The 22922-nt window shown below is 34.6% G+C and overlaps 1 pseudogene across 1 annotated transcript; it reads right to left on the bottom strand.

Annotated features, from left to right (window-relative positions):
• Positions 1-19592: 19592 nt before the first annotated feature.
• On the bottom strand, positions 19593-20174 carry LOC309819201 (large ribosomal subunit protein uL6-like; annotated as a pseudogene). Its single transcript has one exon. The product of its transcript is annotated as a large ribosomal subunit protein uL6-like (transcript).
• Positions 20175-22922: the final 2748 nt, after the last annotated feature.

Below are 22922 nucleotides of genomic sequence, written 5' to 3'. Positions count from 1 at the left end.
GGTCTCTGAGTAAAGATGTTGGAGAACAATGTGTAGCCTCCACTGATGGACTCATGCAAAAACCACTGAGATTTTGATGTTTATTACTGCAGCATAACATACCTCATTCAAATGTATATATTGACCTAACATAACACATATATATGTTAAACAAATACCTGGCATTTTTTTATGACAAAATCCCACATCCTTTATGATTCACAGGGTTTTTTTTTTGTGCATTAAAACAAAAAATAACTATTTTGCTTCTATATGGTGAGGCAGTGAACTGCACTTTATAGTGTATCCAAGATGCGAAAATGTCCTGTATATTTCAAAAATGATACATGATGATCCTAGAGGCTATTTGTGCTTATTTTTAGGGAAAATGGGTTGTTGCTTACATATTTGAAACAGAGTGTATGCATGGAACACTTGATGGGAGTTTGAAAATTCTTAACTTTGCATTTTGTTTTTCTCACTAAAAAATAAACAAAACCCACAATCGTAATGATTCTCCTATGTTCCATTCAGAGTTGTTATAAGAAAGCATTAGTGAAAAAAAAGTTTAATACTCTCTAGGTGTAATACAGTGATGTGGTGACTATCACTATCATTTAGTACTATCTAGGCATAAAGCAATGATGTGGTGACTCAGATCTGTATAAATCTTCAAATACTCATCTTCAAATAACTACCCTGTTCTCTTAGGGAACTTTAGACTAGGCATGATCACAGAATAACAAGATATTCTGTTAAGAATCAATGTGAGATCTCACCTTTCCCATTCCCTTTATTTTACAGACAAAAACTCTGATGTTTTGGAAATTTAAATGACTTTTCAAAAGCAACCCACCTGGCAAATCCCTTGTCTAGATGGAAACAAGGCCTTCTGCATCCGTGGCAAGCTCTGATCAACATTTAAGGAAAAAATTGGTAATGTATAATACTAGGTATTATATCGTATGTATAGAAGCATAATATTATTTTATATACAATTATAAACACACAGAGTCGAGTCCAAAGCCAGATAATGGCAGGGTAAGCTTGGAAGAAAGACAAGAATAAATCTCAGGTCAGGGAAGAAATGACCATGCACGTAACGATGGTGTCTAATTCTTCAAAATAAGCCGTTATCGTAGTAAAACAGAAATTTGATTTTGAATGAGAATTCATGTTTGGAAGTTGTTTCAAGGATGATGTGTCTTCCTTTAAGATGATTAGAAAATTGCTTTTTTCTTCAGTAATCCTTTCGTCTTTGCAGTTAACAGCTGCTTGTCAAAGGAATATATGTGTCACTGTTGTCAGTTAACAGTAACTTCATTTTACTTAATTAAAAGTTTAAGAAAATAACATCTTGCAGTTACACCAAGACTTCCTCTATAAGTTTATCATCATGGGCATTAGGTAATTGCCATTCAAGACCCAGATATTCTTTGGACACGACACACTGAATTTAGCTAGCCACTCCGGAATTTAGCTAGTGTAGTTACTGGGGTGTCTTCTGGAGCTCCCCAATCATGTGGTCAAATAGCCTTCATGAAGATGTGGAAAAAAATATCTGAAGAATGTTTATCATCCACCATCCACCCCCAATCCTTATTTTTCCACTATCAGTAAAACACAGTAACTGAGTCTGTCCTGCCCTGTTTTGGAGCACGTCGTGTGTGGATCAGACAATTCTGTCACTTTTTTTCCCCTACTTAATGTTGTTTTAATTTAGTATCTTCTGGAAAATTGTTAGTGTTGTGAGAGAGGGGAAAGCCTGTGTGAGTGTTTGCCTCTGGCTCAGCTTTCACCAGGGGATTTCCTGTGGCTAAGAACCCTGGTTGAGTTTTATGATACAGGTTCTACTCACAAACCTGTCATTGTCCCTGGAAGAATACTGACAAGGCAGACACTCACACTAAAGAGAAAACCCCAGGGATTCTGGTCACTTGTCTCTCCCTTAAGCACAGAACCAGGCTATGAGAGGATCCTTTGAAACAACACACATAGATTTCACTTCTCTGGTTATGTCCCTGTTTCACCAGAACATTAGGCTGAAATTTGCCTTTGACATTTCCTGAGGTTGCATCTCAACTGCTGGCAGATTCTTTGATTCTTTATGCAACATCTTTTAGAAAGCTTGTAAAGTTAGATCAGAAATACCTATGTGGCAACACATTTAAGCTGTCTTATTAGAAACAACTTTGCAGGCAGCTTTGCCATAGTTTGTTGCAGAAGCTTGAACAAGAAACCTATTTGCACACACAGCATGCTATAAAGGCCAATGTGATCTTTCCAAACTTGAAGTGCTGCCTCATAAACAATCTCAAAACACCTAAGTTTGCCGGCAGGTCCTCAACTGTGAATATCTGTTTGGAACTTGGACCACAAATTTGTAAATTTTTTGGAGATATTAATGTGTTAAATGCTTGAAAGCAGACAGTGCACTTTATTTTGGGCAGAATGTCTCTCCCTCTTCAGTGAAGCCTATGCAAATGAATTTTCTGATGAATTCTTACAAGTAAGTTGCTTTTGTTTCAGTTGTAGGAATTTAATTGGTTGATTTGTTTATAATTGCGGTTACATGCAATGCTCTACCTTCTGAAAAGATAGATGCCATGTGTATTTTTAAAACCTTCTTAAATAAATTATGTTACTTAACTAAACAGATCTTTTTAAAATGCAAAGTGCTGCTTCAAAGACCAAGCAATAGGTGCACTGGTAATTGAATGGAAAGTGGTCTCCTCGTAATTCCATTTGTATTGTATGTTGTGATGGTGTTAAAAAGGCAGTAACCTGCCTTTGGCATCGTTAAGTGTCTGAAGAGGTTATTCTCCTATGTTTTAAGTTAAATTATTACTTTGATTTGTAAATGAACAGGTAAATACCAAGAAATTAACAGCTATGCTAGTTGGAGCTCTAAAACAGGATTCAAAGATTTGTGAAATGCTGGAACTGCAGTATTTATGCAAGGAATGCAGAAATCAATTTTCAAAATGTTTTCCATGTGTTGCCAGGGGAAAAAGAAACTGACATTTCAGGTAATGCAATAAGCATTGACAGATCAAATGTCTAGGAATTCTTTCCCTGTTATAATCTAACACGGCATCCTATTATTCCCCTACATAATTCTTTCTTCAACATTCAATTAAGTAATATTTGTTGAGTTCTGCTATCTTCTAGACACTGTTTTATACACCTGGGTTATATCAGCAGTAAAAAGGCAAAGTAACTTAGAACCATGGAGCTTAAGTTTTAGTTTGACAATAAAAATTAACTGTAATAAAGAAATAAATTTTATGGTATAGAAGATGATAATTGGTGTAATCAAAACAACAACAAAACAACAAAACTCTAGCAATATGAGGAAAAGGGAAGGGGTGAGGGGTGGAGGTATGGGAGGAAAGTTTTTATTATTAAGTAAAGAGATCAGGCTTACTTGAAAAGACTTAAAGGAAGTAGTGGGACTGAACAATGTTTCAATCTAAGACAGAGCTTTCCAGGTACAGGAAAATGAGTACAGGGTCCTAATGCTCCTAGGAACATGCCTAATGTGTTGGAGCAGGGGCAAGAGAGAGAAGTGTGGCTGAATAGCTGGCTGGGGTGTCAGGGGAGACAGAGGGTGGATTGTAGGAAATGAGATTTATCAGAGTTTCATATAAGAGGGATAGGGAGATCAAGTAGAAACATGTAGGTTATTGTAAAATCTCTGGCTTTCACTTTAAATGAAGATTGAGAGCTATTGTAGAGTTTTGAGCAGAGAATTGGACTTTCTTGTTTAAAAGATATTTCTGGCTTGCAGGTAGAAAGAGACAAATTCGGAGGCTATTTCAGTAGTCAATTTGAGAAAAGATGGTGACTTAGACCAAAGGTTGGCTTTGGTAGATGTGGTAAGAAGTGCTCAGCTTCTAGATAAATCTTGGACATTAATCCAACAAAATTACTGACAGATTGGATTAGGGTGTGAGCAATTCAGCATGACCAAAAGGTATCTACAAGGATGGATTTGCCGTTGAATAAGGTGTATAAAACTGGAGATCAAGCAAATTTGGCAGAGTGGGAAGTTCAAGAGTTTTTCTTTGAAAATGTTAGGTTGAGATATTTGTTAGATCTTTATTTGGAGATAACCAGAGGCAGTTACAAGGACCTGCAAGTCAAGAGCAAGTTGTGAGTTGGAGATATACAGTTAGAAATGTAGATTAAACTTAAAGTCATGAAATTATATGAATATGAATGTAGATAAAATAGAGAATACAAAGGAATAGAAGAAAAAGAAAGGTGAGGGGATCACAGAGGAGGGAAGAGGAGAAAGGAGAGAACAAAGGATTAAGACCTCACAGTCAATATTAAGTGGTCAAGGAGAAGATTAGGAATTTAAAAAAGAAATTGAGTGCCCAATGAGACAAGAAAACAAAACAAGATGAAACAAATATCCTGGGAACTGAGTGAAAAGACTGATAAAATTTGTCAAATACAAAGACTGTTCAAGCAATATATTGACTAACATTGATCACTGGATTTAGTTACATGGCCTTTATTGGTAATTTGACAGAAGCAGTTTCAGTGGTGTGATGGTGGCAAAAGTTTGGAGTGGGCTTAAGTGAGAATTGCCAGATACTTCTTATCTGTACCTATACTTAACACAACAGAAGAACATGAAAACTCAACAATGTAGGAAAAAGAGGAGGCAAGTTCTGAGGAAAAAATGTCCTTTAACAGACAAGAGGAAGTGGTATCTCTGCTCCACAGAAGATATTGGCCTGCATTAGGATCACACATAGTTGACTGATGTCAAATCAAACTGTAAAGATAGGGAGGCTGTTACGTAGGAAAGTATGGTGGTGAGACTGTCAACTTTATCTTTTGATTGTTTCAGCGAAGGGAGAAGCAGGATCATTAACTGAAAGTAAGGATGGAAAGGAGACTTGGGGTTTAGGAGAGAGAAGAACGCAGGAAATAGTCTTCTAGAACCTCTTTCTAACGGTATGGTCTAAGAAAAAGCAGTATCAGCATTACTGGGAGTTAGAAATGCAGAATTTCATGTTCCTCCTCAAGTTTATTGAATCAAAATCTGGACTTTACTAAGATTCCCAGGTGATTTGTTTGCATTTTATTCTATTTATCCTTTTTTATTGAAGTATAGTTGATTTACAATTTTGTGTTAGCTTCAGGTGCACAACAAAGTGATTCAGTTATATATATTTCAGATTCTTTTCCATTATATTTCTTACAAGGTATTGAATACAGTTCCTGTGTTATGCAGTAGGTCCTTGTTGTTATATGCACTTTATAGTTTAAGGAAAGAAAAAAAACTTTTCTAGGAGAGTTAGGAGAGCAAAATAACTATAGGAATATATTTTGAGTGACTGGTAGCATTAAGGAAGCACTGGAGGTTGAGGTCTGTGGTTATGAATACAGGGGCCACAAATTGTGCTTGTGTGTTTTTCTCAACCACATTCAGTTACATGGATATATACAAGGATTGGGCAAAGAGTTAGATTTAACTAGTTGTGTTTTTGTCAATGGAAAATAACAAAACATGAGGGGACAAAAGAGACAAGAGTGTGTACAAGAAAGAGATTTTAATGTCTGGCAATGGAATTTAAGTTAAATAATGAAAAAGAGGATATTTAAGGAGGTGAGGTACAGTGAAAATAAAATTAGATCAATGGATTGTAGATTATGGTGAGTTAAAGGACTTCTAGACACAGGATATGAGAGGACTTGAGATGGAAAATTAAGAAATAGTTTGTTGGGACTTCTCTGGTGGTACAGTGGTTAAGAATCTGCCTGCCATTGCAAGGGACATGGGTTCAAACTCTGGTCCGGGAAGATCCCACATGCCGCAGAGCAACTAAGCCCATGCGCCTTGTTACTTAGCAAGGAATATTCTTTCTGATTATCTTTTGCTGTTGTGCCAGCATATTTCAGCCCATGCTTTTCATAGACAGAAAGGAGAAACGTACTTTCTATGACTCTTATTCTGTAAGGATTTCCCTTTTCATCTTATTCATGCATGAACACTTACCTAACATATCTGGGTGCACAGAAATCAAAATGCAAATGTCATCTAACACAAATGACTAAACATTGACTATTATAATGACTACCTTGCTCAACCACCAGCAGTGTACTTAAGTCTGGCAGGTGTTTTTATTTTTTAATTTTTATTGTTTTACATCTTTATTGGAGTACAATTGCTTTATAATGTTAGTTTCTGCTGTATAACAAAGTGAATCAGCTATATGTATACATATATCCCCATATCCCCTCCCTCTTGTGTCTCCCTCCCACCCTCCCTATCCCACCCCTCTAGGTGGTCACAAAGCCGAGCTGATCTCCCTGTGCTATGCAGCTGGTAGATGTTTTTAATAAAGAAAAAAAACACTTCTTAGCCAGGCCTAGTCCTTTAGCAAAGCCAAAGGAAGATCAATTTACCTGAACATAGCTATTTTATTAAAAAAAAAAAAAGGAAACAGAAAAAGAAATCTTGGCACTGTAAGGTGCAGTGTCATGGCTGAAAGAGGGGAGTTCCTTCTTAAGCTCTGTAAACTTCATGCCTCCATTGTCAAGACACTTGCAAATCAGAAATCACTGTGCCCATTATATCTCATGAGAATATAGTTGGCAGTAAAAATAGGTTAAAATCTTCCAATATCATTGTGAATTTGAATAGTTCCCCTTTTGGTTTCTGCCCATTTGATTTATATATTTTGACATTATGTTATTAGGTACATACAGATTTAAAATTTTACATATGTTGGTCAATAACCCTTATATCATGTTCAGATATATCTCTTCATCTTAGTAGTGTTACCTTAAATTCTATTTGTCTGATAATAGTATAGCCACATGAGTTTTCTTTTGGCTAACATTGTTCAGTTCCTTTGCTTTTTTATTTTTCTTCTGTGTCTTCATATTTAAAGCAAGTTGTAAGCAGAATTGTTTTTTTGTTTTATTCCCTTTCAAACTCAGTTTGACAATATTTGCTTTTAATTAATTATTTAAAACAAATTTTTGTAATTATGACATATTTGGGCTTAAGTGTAGCATCTAACTTTCTCTCATGTTGCAAAGCTTAGCTTATTACATATTTATATATCTTTTCATTTATCATTCTAGTCATCAATTTATTTCATTTTGTAGGCATATCAAAGATTGTTGTATACTACCGTGCACTTCAACCCTAAATACTTAAATGCCTGTATATCATTTTTTATTACCTTTATATCTTAATTCTTGTCTACTTATTTGTAAAACAATTTTTTCTTATGACTTGCCAGTTTCATATCTTTTATTATTATTTTTATGGTTCTTATAGAGATTACAATCTAAAATTTTGATGTATAAAACTTACATAAGTTAGGACTTCTGCAATTTTCTCATGACTCAGTGACCTTAGAGAACCTTAACTCAGCATATCTATTCCTTCTCTGTTTGCTACCTTAATCATTTAATTTTATTTGATACACATTTTAAACACAATAAAACAATTATCTCAACATATCCAAAACAGTCATCTGCTTCCCCAATAAACCATCAACATTTCCGAATTTCCCTACTTTAATGAAAGAATATCAGTTTCCCAATTCTTTAGCTCAAAACTTTGCTGTCACTCCTAGGCAGCCCCATTATCTCTTCTCTCTTGCCTTATCAAATCCAGTCCCTTGTTTATTCTATTTATTCAGTTACTCTCAACTGTACCTCTCTCAGCTTCCATTAGTTTTATTTTCTCATCATTATAACATTCTAGGTCAGATGATCTCTTGACTAGATAAGTTCTAGTTTGACTTTCTTCTACTTCCTTCCATTGTTCACCTGCCCTCCCACCAAAGTCCCAGGTTAATCTTTCAAAAGCATACTACTGATTATGCCACTTCTCTGTTCAATGATCTTCAATACTTCCCTATTCTTTAACAACTTGTCAGCTGCACACTGAAAGTTCAGGATTCCGTGAAGTTAACCAGCTTTTACAGCCTTTACTCTCAAGCTTTCATGCATCTGATATTCCTGCTACATGGACTACAACTTTTCCCTCAACATCCATATTGTTTTTCTTTTTCTTTGCTCTTTATCCACTAGCAAGTCAAACTTGAAGTTTAAAAAAAAAAAAAATTCCTACACTCTGAGCTTCTTACTGGTTAAACTCCAACTCACTGAACACTTCCTTCAAAAAATTTGTCTTAAGCACCACAATCCCCACAAAGAAAATTCTGCTTTTGCTATTGAAACTTCATAACACTTTTTATCTCTTTTATGTTTTGTTTTAAAATTGTCTCTTCACTCTTCTATCTGTCCCTTGAGGGTCTAACCTACTTCATTGCTGAGACTGTATGTTATTAGTGTATCCATAACATAAAACATAATGTCTTATGCATAGCTTGTACACCATAAATACTTGACAAACTAATGTCAAAAGAGGAGTTGAGGGCTTCCCTGGTGGCGCAGTGGTTGAGAGTCCGCCTGCCGATGCAGGGGACACGGGTTCGTGCCCCGGTCTGGGAAGATCCCACATGCTGCGGAGCGGCTGGGCCCGTGAGCCGTGGACGCTGAGCCTGTGTTCCGCAACGGGAGAGGCCACAACAGTGAGAGACCCACGTACCGCAAAAAAAAAAAAAAAAAAAGAATTGAAAACCTTATATTGTCTTCACCTTACTAAACAGTAGGAGGCAATGTAGATTAATGAAATGGACTGAAATTACCATCTCATGCCACTTGAACTTGCCTTCCAACTTCCTCCCTGCTACATCTATTTCCAAAGGCTAAAAAGTAAATCAGACATCCAACAAATGTAAATTAAATCAATGTTAAGGAAAGTTTTGTTAATGTAAAAGGATACAGTATAACTACATTTCACTGTTAGAATTTATATATTTTATGGCCAGAATGAGGATGAGGGAATCTTAATGATATATATATATCTCACTGAGAACTCAGAACTAAGAACCTTAAAAGGTATGTTTAGCATCAATTAAATAGGGTGACATTTGCTCTTATGTAGTTATGTAAAAGAAAAAATACCTTATAAATAATACTAAATTAAGTAGCATAATCAGTTTTGCTTATAGGCCATATTTTCAGTGAAACTATTCCATTCCTTCATGATACTACATTTGCTCACCTCAGCTGAAATAGCTTGGAGAAAGTGTTTTACTTTAAATGTACAATATTAATTTTCAGAGTTTTCTTGTACTACCAATAGGCTGATGTTTTATCATTCAGCAGCACTCAAAGTTGCTCTAAGGAATTCTTTCCCAAAACATGTATGCTCTTGGGTCTTTCATTGGAATTAAGAAAGAAATCTGGAAACAAAAGTTTCCTTACTCAAATAGGTTAGGAAAAACTGTGTTCAAGTTATTTTAATATAAATTTTACAATGCTCTAGTTTGTTGGTTTATTTAATAAATATCAAAGAAAAGGATATACTTATAGTAGTTCAGAATTCTATGATGATGAAACAATTATATTTTTCTTCTTTATATGCAGTCATGGATCTCCTAACATACTGAGGAACATGTCTTGGAAAATAAGTATCAATACTACTGACTATGTTATATGTTTCCATGTGCTGTGTTTGCCAGTGTGATTTCTTTTTACTAATTATATTGGACATTTGTTATTCCATGGCTTCTTGCATTCGTTCCTCTGGCTCCTCTGGTAGCAGACCCTCAATATACTTTCGAGGAGTTCTCTCATTTAGCACAGAACTGATGGGAATGATGACTCCATGCTATACCCAAATACTGGATGTAATGACCCAATCTGGGCTATTGGTACTTTCTCTTCTAAAATTTTGAATCTTTAGTGGAGAGACAGAAAAATAAAGAGCTAACTCATTCCAGTAAATAGCTGACAATACTGTTAAGTGTGGCAGGTAGAATAAACACCCCTCCTGCTCCCCCAAAACAAAAGATATTCATGTCCTAATCTTCAGAACCTGTGAAAAGTTAACCAGGTGGGCCCGATGTAATCACAAGTGTCTTTAAAGGTGGCAGAGGAAGGGGCTTCCCTGGTGGCACAGTGGTTGGGAGTCCACCTGCTGATGCAGGGGGGACGCCGGTCTGGGAAGATCCCACATGCGCGGAGCGGCTGGGTCCGTGAGCCTTGGCCACTGAGCCTACGCGTCTGGAGCCTGTGCTCTGCAAAGGGAGTAGGCCACAACAGTGAGAGACCCGCGTACCGAAAAAAAAAAAAAAAGGTGGCAGAGGAAGGATGAAGAGGGAAGATCTGGAGAGTGAGAGTGTGGAAAGGAATCTGAGGTTGCTGGCTTTGAAGATGGAGGAAGAGGCCTAAGTTAAGGAGCATATGTAGCCTCTTAAAGTTGAAAATGTAAGGGAAAGAATTCTCCCCCAGAGCCTTGGAAGGGAATGGAGCCCTGCTGACCTACGGATTTTAGCTCAGTGAGTCCCATTTCAGACTCCCAAAATCACAGAACTGTACGATAATACATTAGTGTTTTTTTAAGCCAATGTGTTTGTAGTAATTTGTTACAGCAGCCAGCCATAGAAAACCAATACAATAAACCTACCTTGATTCCTGAAATCAACATGGGTCTTATCCATTAAATGGTTCTTCAACTTTCTCTTACATTGTATAATTTCTCCTTAAGCATTCTGATAAATTCTATTTTTGTTAAATTTATGCAGTCAATTTCTGAGGCTTTATAAACAAAGCATACAACTTAAGATGTTTATCAATATATTTTGGTCATCTTTTGTCCTTATTGGATTATAAAATCTTCATAGAAAATATCTTCATTTATTCCATATATAAATGGAATCTAATGCAGTCTTATGAATACTTTGTCACTAAATAGATGTATGCTGATCCTGATTAACTGGATTTATTGAAAAAGATTACAAAAAATAATTCACAGGAAACATGTATTATGGATATTTTATTAGAATAAAAGGAATGATGTAAAATTAGTTGTAAAGCAGAAAATTTCCTCTGAAGTCTTGTTTAAATTTGTAGGTCAACCGTGTGTGTTGTGTGTGTGTTTTCTAGATGCTTCACAGACAATTTATTTGTAATTAGTGTTCTGTGGTTTAACTATATTGTGCCTAGGTATGGATTTATTATATTTACCCTTATTGGAATTATAATTAGGAATTCTTTTTTATTGATTTGCTTAGTTGGCTAGGTCTAAGAATTAGTGTTGCTCAACAATTCTGGAAATTTCTTGGCTAATAGTTCTTTCAATATTGTTTCTTCATTGCTTTTATTTTTCAGAACTCTGATTTAATTTACATTTTTTCTATTCTTTTGAACATGCATGTGTCTTCAGCTCCTATCATGTTTTGTATCTTTCCATCCTGAAATCTGTTACATTCTTTAAATCTAAAAAACATTTCATTAATCCTTTTACTCTAATTAATACTTTTTCTGTTTCTAATCTGCTGCTTACTTATCCTTTGATAATTTCAACAATTATATATACATATATATGTAAATGCATGTGTGGATATATATTTATATTTCCACTTTAAGACTTTATAATCAAATTTCTTTTCTTTTTTATTTTTAAATATGCATATATATTTCTTATTTAGATATTCACACATTTCTTATTTTTATAAATATATTTAACTTATTGCTTTATAGCCATGCTTGATAATTAAAATATAAGCATTTTAATATCAAATTTTGATATCAAGTTTATTTTATTAGCTGTAAATCATTTGCTTCATTTCCTTAGCTGATTTGTGATTTTTGACTATGAGGTCATATTCTTTAGAGAATCTGTAGAAATATGGTGAGCATATGTTAAAGTAAAGTTACTCTGGAAAGGATTTTTTGCTATCATTTGACTATCTGGAGGCACTACAAATCTAGGATCATTTTAAATTAAATTATTTGGTTAAGATTTTTCAAAAGAAACAGGTTGTTTGAATTTAGATTACAGACCTGCATGAGAGCCAGATGGTAAAAAAAGAGAGAAAAGGGATTTTAAAAAAACTATCCTTTAATTTTAGACAAATTTACATATACTTCTAAATATATATGTTTTTACATTCCCTAATAATATTCAAAAGGGAGAATGTCATTTTTTGAAAATTTTGATTTTTGTCCTAGAAAAGTGAGTTCATTATAATATTACTTATTACAATATAATATCACTTAATGTATTCCAGCAATAATTTATGGTGATTGTTCAGAACTGACAGGGACCAGCTGAATAACAAAAGGAGGTCTGGAGAGATACAGTTAACAAAGAATAAATGTAATAAAATAAAAAGCACAGCTCAGTTATCACCATACTTTCCTTAACCTTCTGATATTATAGGCACAGTACTGTTAGATTTCCAAATTTTATGGAGAAGCTAGAATTCTAGATCTTGAAATATTAGGAACACATTAAAAAATAAATAACAGAATTTCATAAGCAAAAATGGTGATATAAGGACCTCTGAAAATTTGACCCTCCTTAAACTATGGTCAATTAATCTATGACAAAGGAGGCAAGATTATACAATGGAGAAAAGACAGTCTCTTCAATAAATGGTGCTGGGAAAACTGGGCAGCTACATGTAAAAAAATGAAACAAGGGGGCTTCCCTGGTGGCACAGTGGTTGAGAGTTCTCCTGCCGATGCGGGGGACACGGGTTCATGCCCTGGTCTGGGAGGATCCCACTTGCCGGAAAGCAGCTAGGCCTGTGAGCCATGGCTGTTGAGCCTGCGCATTCAGAGCCTGTGCTCTGCAACAGGAGAGGCCACAACAATGAGAGACCTGCATACTGAAAAAAAAAAAAAGAAACAAGAACATTCTTTAATACCATACACAAAAATAAACTCAGAATGGATTAAAGACCTAAACGTAAGATGGGATACTATAAAACTCTTAGAGGAAAACATAGGCAGAACACTCTTTAACATAAATCACAGCAATATCTTTTTCAATTCTCCCAGAGTAATGGAAATAAAAACAAAAATAAAGAAATGGGACCTAATTAAACTCAAAAGCTTTTGTACAGCAAAGGAAACCACAAACAAAACAATAAAACAACCCACAGAACCATAGAAAATATTTGCAAAAGATGTGACTGACAAGGGATTAGTCCCCAAAATTTACAAAGAACTCATGTGGCTCAATAACCAAAAAACAAACAATCCAATCAAAAAAATGGGTGGAGGATTTAAATAAACATTTTTCCAAAGAAGACATATAAATGACCAAGAGGCACATGAAAAGATGCTCAAACATCGCTAATTATTAGAGAAATGCAAATCAAAACTACGATGAGATATCACCTCACACAAGTCAGAATGGCCATCATCAAAAATGTACAAACAATAAATGCTGGAAAGGGTGTGGAGAAAAGAACCCTCCACACTGATGCTGGGAATGTAAATTGGACCAACCACTATGGAGAACAGTATGGAAGTTATTTTAAAAAAAACTAAGAATAGAGCTACCATATGATCGAGCAATACTACTCCTGGGCATATATCCAGAGAAAAACATGGTTCAAAAGGATACATGCACCCCAATGTTCATTGCAGCACTATTTACAATAGCCAAGACATGGAAGCAATCTAAATGTCCATTGACAGATGAATGGATAAAGAAGATGTGGTACATATATACAATGGAATACAAAGCCATTAAAAAGAATAAAATAATGCCATTTGCAGCAACATGGATGGACTTGGAGATTTTCATACTAAGTGAAGTAAGTGAGACAGAAAAAGACAAATATCATATGATATTGCTTATATGCAGAACCAAAAAAAAATGATACAAATGAACTTATTTACAAAACAGAAAGAGACTCACAGACTTAGAGAATGAATTTATGGTAATGGAGGGAAAGGTGGTGCGGAGGGATAGATTGGGAGTTTGGGATTGATATGTACACACTGCTGCATTTAAAGTAGATAACAAGGACCTGCTGTAAAAAAAAAAAAAAAGAAAGAAAAAAGAAAAAAAACAATGAAAAAGTCTGTCAAAAACTGTCAGAATTAGCTTTTTCAAAACTATGAAAATTAAGCAAATGCTTGCAGCAACACTTATTTTAAAAACTGCTGAATGTTGATATTAACAGTGAGCTTTATAGTATTTTAACTTGCTCTAGCTCTGTTCCCTTCTATCCAGCCCAGGAATAGACTTGTAAAATAACAAGTCAACTAAAAAGAAGTACCAAAAGGAAAAGCACAAAGCTCCAGCTTTTTCAAAACCTCATTCTGAAACAAAAATGAAATTATTATTTGTCCATTCCCTGGAAATACTCCACTTGAAAAGTCTGTCTTTTTAAACATGACTCAAACTCATGCAGTACTAAAGTTTCTTCTGAGTTCATTTTTTAAAAAAATAATTATAGGTAAGTATTTTAATGTTTCAGTTTCTGCAGGTAAAGGATAAAATTTGGGTCAAATAATAGACTGCTCAAAAAAGCTTAAAAGGAAAAGCTGCAGAATAAGTTGTTACCCTAATAAAATAACATAGACTAGGTATCTTAAACAAAAGAAATTTTTGTTTTTTTCCTCACAGTTCTACAGGCTTGAAGTTTAAGATTCAGGTGCCAGCATGGTTGGTTTCCATTGAGAGTGCTCTTCCTGGCTTGCAGAAAGCCACTTTCTCACTATGTCCTCATATGGCAAAGAGAGAGAGCGAGAGAGATCTTTATTTCTCTCTCTTATTTTTCTTAGAAGCCCACATTCTTACCAAATTAGGACCCCACCCTTATGACCTGATTTAACTTTACTTTCCAAAGAGCCTATCTCTGGATATAATCATATAGGGGGGTAGGGCTTCAACATGTGAATTGTGGAGGAACACAGTTTAGTCTATATAAGATATCATAAAGCCTTTGATAAGCTCTGATGTATTGCTGGGGGTCTAGAATGCCATGCATATTTATGGACCTGTGTAGATGCCTAGGAAAGACTTGAGAAGGCCCTAATATCTCACTTACAAATGATCTTGAAACTCTGCATAAGCAGGAATTAAAGGCCAAGACAGAGTGATAAAAGCATGCCATGGCATGCACACAGACATCTCAATAAAATGGAGAGATTTATTAATTTCAGAAATTTAAGGAAATCTCTAACCACTAAGATAACCAAAGAGAAACCTCAGTGGCCACAAATGACAAGGAATACATAGTTTACAGAATCAGTCCTGAAAAGTTAGGAAAGACAGCAACTACAATAAGCAGTGATGAAAACAAACATTGGAGATAGGAGAGAATAAATAGAAACTCTCCCTGAGGTAGTCATGTTGAAATTGTTAGACAAAGACTTTAATCAACTATTTAAAATGTGGTTAAGGAGCTAAAGGAAACCATGTCTGAAGAACTAAAAGAAAGTATCAAAAATACAACTATAATGAAAAATGCAGTATGGTGATCAACAAGCAATAGACAAGAAGACAGGTCAATAGACAGCAGAGAATATCAATGAAGTCAAAAGTTGTTTCTTTGTAAAGATCAACAAAACTGGCCAACTATATCTAGACTGATCAAATAAAAAAATTTTAAATTACTAAAATAAAAAAAATATAAGAGGGGATGTTACTACCCAATGTACAAATTAAAAAAAAAAAAAGAATTTAGGTGAACAATGAACAGTAATATGCCAACAAATTAGATAACCTTATTAAAATGGACAAATTCCTAGAAAGACACAAACTACCAAAACTGACACAAGAAGAAATAGAAAATCTGAATAGGCTCCTAACAAGTAAAGAGCTTGCATTTACAAAAAATAAAAACTAAAAAAATAGAATTCTCCCAAAAATGTTCAAGTAGAAATGGCTTTGTTTGTGAATTCTATTAAATATTTAAAGAAGAATTTGCATCAATTCTTCACAAACTCTTAAAAAATAGAAGACGAGAGAATTCCTTACTCATCCTATGAGGCCAGTGTTACCATGATATCAAAACCTGGCAAAGACATTAGAAGAAAAGAAGCTACAGCACAATATCACTTATGCATATAGATGCAAAACTTTTTGACAAAATACTAGCAGATTGAATCCAGCTGCATATTAAAAGGATTATATAGCATATCCAAATAGGATTTATTCCAGAAATATAAGGTTGGTATAATATACAAAAATTAATGTAATAAACTGTATTAATAAAATAAAGAACAAAAACAATTGAAGAAACTTAACCGTCTCAATAGATGCAGAAAACTCATTTGACAAGACTAACATCCTTTCATCATAAAAACACTCAGCAAACTAGGAATAGAGGTTTAGTTCTGCTACACAGTCAAATTCACCAATGATAAATCCACAGCTGACATTACACTTAATGGTGAAAGAGTGAAAATTTTCTCCCTAAGATCAAGAACAACACAAGGATGCCTGCTCTTGTTATTTCTATTCAACATTGTATTGGTGTTTCTAGCCAAGGCAATTAGGGAAGAAAATGAAATAAAAGGCATCCAGATGGAAAAGGAAGAAATAAATTATCTCTTTTCACAGATGTCATAATCTTATAGAGAAAATGCTAAGAAACACACACACACATACAAACACACACACACACCATACAGTTAGAGACAATAAATGAAGACAGCCAGATTCCAGGCTATAAGATCAGTATACAAAGATGCACAGTATTTTATACACTCACAATGAACAACTGAAAGTGGAATCAAGAAAACAGCTTGAATAAAATTATTATCAAAGATAAAATGCTTAGGAATGAATTTATCCAAAGTTCAAGATGTATGCAATGATACATACAGAAATTTGTTGAAATAAATTAAAGAAAACCTAAATAAATAGAATGACATCTGTGTTCATGGATTGGAAGACTTAATGCAGTTAAGATGGAAATACTCTCTAAACTGATGTATAGATTCAACATAATCCCTATCAAAATACCAATGAGGGACTTCCCTGGTGGCACAGATGTTAAGAATCTGCCTGCCAGGGCAGGGGACACGGGTTCGAGCCCTGGTCCAGGAAGATTCCAAATGCTGTGGAGCAACTAAGCCCGTGCACCACAAAACTACTGAGCCTTCTATCTAGAGCCTGTGAGCCACAACTCCTGAGCCCGCATGCCACAACTACTGAAGCCCAGGTGCCTAGAGCCCATGCTCCACAACAGGAGAAGCCACCGCACTACAACAAAGAGTAGCCCCCACTCACCGCAACTAGAGAAAAGCGCGTGCATAGCAACAAAGACACAATGCAACCAATAAGTAAACAAATTTATTTTAAAAAATGCCAATGACTTCTTTTTAAATAGACATGCTTATTCTAAAATTCATATGGATTAGTAAGTTTGCCAGAATAGCCAAAACAATCTTCAAAAAAAAGAATAGAGAGAACTCAGAGTACTTAAAAATTTACCACATAGCCTTGATAATTAAGACATGTGGTATTAGCATAAGTATGGGCACACAGAACAATAGAATTGAATTGGGGATGTAGAAATAAATACATATTTATTGACATTTTATTTAAGAAAAGAGTGCCAAGAACATTCAAGGCAGGGAAGGAAAGCCTTTTCAACAAATGGTGCTAGAATCATCAGAAATCCACATACAAAAGAATGAATTTGGATCCCTATTTCATGCAGAATGTACAAATTAACTTAAAGTAAAATAGTTTAAAAAAAACTATAAAACTGATAGGAGAAAATATAGGTGTAAATCTTCATGACTTTGAAATAGCCAATGGTTTCTTAGATGTGACAGCAAAAGTACAAGCAAAAATAGAAAAAATAGACAAATTGATCTTATCAAAGTCAAAAACTTTTATATATCAAAGGGCAGTATCAGGAAAGTGAAATGACAAACTATAGAATACAAAAAAAAACGTATATATAAATCATATATTTGATAAGAAATTAATGTCTGGGATGCGTAAGAATCTTTAGAATTCAACCATAAAAAGATAAAATAATCTAATTTAAAAATTGACAAAGTATTTGAAAAGACATTTCATCTATATCTATATCTATATCTATATATGGATGGTCAATAGGCACATGAAACAATGCTTGAAGTCATTAACCATTAGGGAAATGCAATTCACATCTACTAAAATAGCTATAATCAATAAACAGAAGATAACAAGTGTTGGTGAAGATGTGGAGAAATTGAAACACTTATATATTGCTGGTAGGAATGTAAAAAGATGCTACCTTTGTTGAAAACCATTTGGTAGTTCCTCAAATAGTTAAAAATAGAGTTACCACACAGACGTCATTCTCTAAATCACCATAAGTAGAACATCATGGTAGATCTTACTGGGAGTAAAGCAATCAAAAGGCATGAATATTTTCCTTCAGCTAAGTGCAATACAGTTTGTAGGATAAATTTTCTAGATATCAAAGTGATATGATCTGGTTTTAATAATGCTATAATCCAAGCACAACATTCTAGAAGTGTACCTTTCCGTGTTATAGTGGATTACAATTAATGGGAGTTCTGTTTATTAACTCACTTGCGTTGAAATTGTTTTTGAGCAACTATTTTTTGTTTTCAAATTGGAACAACCATATGAATTGTATAAATACTCTATCTTAATAAGTACATCTATATTGTATTATATATATATTCTATTTTTCATTTGGCAGAAGATGCATTTAAGACACAGAAATGCCAAGAAACAATCCTAATTTGCCAGATCTGATAAACAGTGAAACCATAATTTTAACTCAATTTTTAGGATTCCAAAATGTCTAGAATTCCAAAATTATGGTGCCACATGTCTTAACACAATATTGAGATGTGATTCTTGAAATCTGTTGGGTGATAACCATTTTAATTTTTATGTTCTCTTAAAAAATATCGTGTCTGGATTCATGGAAACTGGGTTATATCTTCAAATTCTGGGTGCCCCGAATTTATTTTTTTAAATAGACAGTAAATAAATGCCTTTCTAGACTCATTTTGAAGATCTAATAAGTAAACTCTTTGTGAAACACAAAGTATATTGATGTGATTTTTCTTTGTCTTTATCATTAAGGATACCACTGAGACCACAGGCTGAAGTCCCCAGACTAAAGAACAAGCAGTAAATTTTAGGCCCTAAGCATCCTGTAAAAAAAAAAAAAAAAAAAATCTATCTCTGTATGAATCATTATCAAGCAGTCTCTGTCACACACTTGAAGTAGTATCACATTTTTTAAAATGTTATGCCATGTAAAATAGATAGCTAGTGGGAAGCAGCCGCATAGCACAGGGAGATCAGCTCAGTGCTTTGTGACTACCTAGAGGGGTGGGATAGGGAGGGTGAGAGGGAGGGAGATGCAAGAGGGAAGAGATATGGTAACATATGTGTATGTATAACTGATTCACTTTGTTATAAAGCAGAAACTAACACACCATTGTAAAGCAATTATACTCCAATAAAGATGTTAAAAATAAGTAAATAAATAAATAAAATGTTATGCCAACTGATGATTGAACATGTAATTGCACAAAGCCAGCTTAGTCACTGGATATTTTTGCTCCCTGAAATGGCCTTTCTAATCTTTAGAGCAGAACTTTTGCCTCAGGCTGTGTTTAATAATATATTAAGCATTAAATGTATGATTATAGCATAAACACATTAGTATTTTTTTTCAATACATGGCTTTTCTTGCATCTTTAAAATATTACAAATAAGTCTGAGGAATTATCTGGCATCTTGCTGTTTCTGTAGCTGGAAAACTTAGATTTTATTTATAACCCTGCTGAATTGTTCCATTTTCAGCAATGTAGATACCATCCAAAATTTATCTGATATCTTTTCTTTTAACTGTTGGGGTTTGCTGAATCAAAGCAGTTAAATTTAATAGAAGTTCAGTGTTGTTTCCTTCAAGAATTAACTCATCCTAAAAAAAAAAAAAATCAACTCATCTTTTTGGGCATGAGATACCGAACAAGCAGCTCCTGCTTCATCCAAGTCCAGTAGATGTATTCTTTGCCAAAGAAATTTTGGATTTCAGCAAGATACCCATTCTCCTGAAGAACGACATTGATGGTGAAATTGGCATGCACAGACCTCGTCTTAGAATAGACCGACACCCTTGGTCATGTTCTGTACATGACTACAGATAGTACAGATGGAAACGAGTTGCTTTCTATTTCCCCACACTTTGTAGCCTGGAGCCTCTTCTTTTTCTTTCCAAGGAGACTGAGTTCTACATTGATGTGATTGAAGTCCTTCCACAAGATGCCTCTGGAATTGTGCATCCCTTCAGAGTGATGTAGACATCATCTGGAATGTGGACAGTCTTAATCCTGAGAACAGTCTTCATCCTTGCAAAAGATGCAACAAAGAATCATATTCATATTTTTTAACTGCCCTGAATTCCATATTCTTATGTACCTGTACTCATTTCCTTGTCAAAGAAATATAATTTATTTAATATATATAGTTTCTTGTTATTTTGCCATGTGTGTCTTTCCACACAGAAAATATTTTTTTTACCTAATTTTTAATTGTAGTATCTCAATAGCTACTTTCAAACTCTCTTAATCCTAGACTTGTAAGAGTTTCTTAAGCTGTTATAAATAGAAAAAAAATATACAGCTGGAATTTAAATCTGAAGCTATCATAGCCCTATGTGTAGAGGCATAGTTAAAAGTGATTGGCATGAAAAGTAACTTAAGTAGCATCATGAACCGTTCAAATTTAATAGGGGACAGGTTCAAGAAGGATCCTTTTTTTTCCCCTTAAATCATGCTCAATACATTAGGTTTTATTCACTAAAATCTCAATTAAATGCATAGACTGAGTACTGTGGGGTTGCCCAGATCAATTGTGTGTAGGTCGATCACTGAGCAACCATCAATAAAGCAATCAAAGTTGAAATATATTCTGCTTACAATTTCTTGTTTCCAGTATGCTATGAAGTAACTGTAATTGCTATTCCCTTTAGCTCTGTCACTTGGAAGACTGACAGAGGAACAGCGCTTCAGGAGAAAATGTTCTCCTCATTGGATAAATTGATGAGTGGGTACTTGAAAATTAGGGCTGTAAGACTGAGGAAATCTGATCAATCCTGTACCAATGATATACACTAATATACAAAAGTTATGATGTTGGCCTCTCCAAAGAATGTTAAAAAGTTTGCAGCTGGTCACTCAGATTGAAAAGGTATCATGAAAGGGGGTTACTATCCCCCAAATTCTTCATCTTAATTCAAACCAAGGTATAGAATTATTTGGTATCAGTATTTAAAATGGTCATAATGATTGTAGCAGGCAGTGGAATGCCACAATGTTTTCCCACCTTCTGGTACCCAGGAATTTGTGAAATCTTTTCTTGACTACAAGGTGGGACCAGTGAGTTGATTCTAACCAATAGAATATGGCAAAGGCAAAAGAATGTCACACTTTTGATTAGGTTATTTTATACAGCAAAGGTGATGGGAAATCACCCCCATGATTATTTTATGAAGCAAACATACATGTTGTAAACTTCCTATTGAAAGGGTCACATGGCAAGGAATGGAGGGTAGCATAGAGGACATGGCAGTTAGCAAAAATGTGGAGACCTCAGTTCAATAATTGCAAGAGGTTGGATTTTGCCAGCAGCCTGAGAGAACTACAAAGCAGTTCTCAATTTTAGCATCTAGATGAGCACATAGCCCAGCTAACACATTGATTGCAGCTTTGTGAGACCCTGAGCAGAGGAGCCAGATAAATTGTGCCTGCACTCCATCATCGGATGAATGGATAAAGAAGATGTGGGACATACATACAATGGAATATTACTCAGCCATAAAAAGAAATAAAATTGAGCTATTTGTAATAAGGTGGATAGACCTAGAGTCTGTCATACAGAGTGAAGTAAGTCAGAAAGAAAAAGACAAATACCATATGCTAACACATATATATGGAATTTAAGAAGAAAAAAAAAATGTCATGAAGAACCTAGGGGTAAGACAGGAATAAAGACACAGACCTACTGGAGAACGGACTTGAGGATATGGGGAGGGGGAAGGGTGAGCTGTGACAGGGCGAGAGAGAGTCATGGACATATACACACTAACAAACGTAAGGTAGATAGCTAGTGGGAAGCAGCCGCATGGCACAGGGATATCGGCTCGGTGCTTTGTGACTGCAGGGAGGGTGGGAGGGAGGGAGATGCAAGAGGGAAGAGATTTGGGAACATATGTATATGTATAACTGATTCAATTTGTTATCAGGCAGAATCTAACACACCATTGTAAAGCAATTATACCCCAATAAAGATGTTAAAAAAAAAAAATGTGCCTGCACTTTGACCCATGGAGAACATGAAAAAATAAATGTGTGTTGTTTTAGCCTCTAAGTTTGTTATATATTATTATTATTATATTTTTATTATTTATGTCATTGAACACACAATAACAAAGGAATAATTTCCACTTATATTGTTGATGGCAAATATTTCTGATAAAATAGTGCTGTAACATCATTAACAAGTATTTATGAATGGTAAATTTGCTCTATGAAGTTTCTCCTTAAGATGAGTTATTTATTTAACTGAGAGGGCATGCATTGCATAGTGCTTAAGAGCATGAATTTTACATTCCTGGGATCAAATCTCAGTTCTTCTACTTTCTAGCTGTGTTATCTTGAGCAATTCATGCAAGCTCTCTGAGCTTCAGTTATCTCATCTGAGAAAAAAAAAAGGATAATAATTGCATATATCTCACAGGCTTGCTATGAAGACTGAATGAGTAAAAATCATGCCATTTATATTTGTTAAATTATTGAAATAAATATTTTGGTTTTATCCAGTCTAACTATACTGTAAAGTGTGTTATTTCTGTCAAAATAATTAATCTTCAAAAATGAAATAAATAACTCTACCCATTGTACCTAGAATTAATAGTACAGGCTATGAAACAAGTGAACAAAAAAATTGCAGATGCCCAAAATTGAAAGAAAATGAATTCAATGACAGAGCAAAAAGAACATTGAGAAATAGTCACAGATTCATAGCAGGTAATCTCAACAGATTACAGAAGTCAGAGAAAGAGAGAGCATGTAGAACTGCTTTCAGAGAAAATTTG

Source organism: Grampus griseus (genome assembly GCF_964374135.1).
Source record: "Grampus griseus genome assembly, chromosome: 2".
Lineage (NCBI taxonomy): Eukaryota > Metazoa > Chordata > Mammalia > Artiodactyla > Delphinidae > Grampus > Grampus griseus.
The sequence above is the reverse complement of the archived record's forward strand: the minus strand, read 5'-3'. Positions and strand labels throughout refer to the sequence as shown.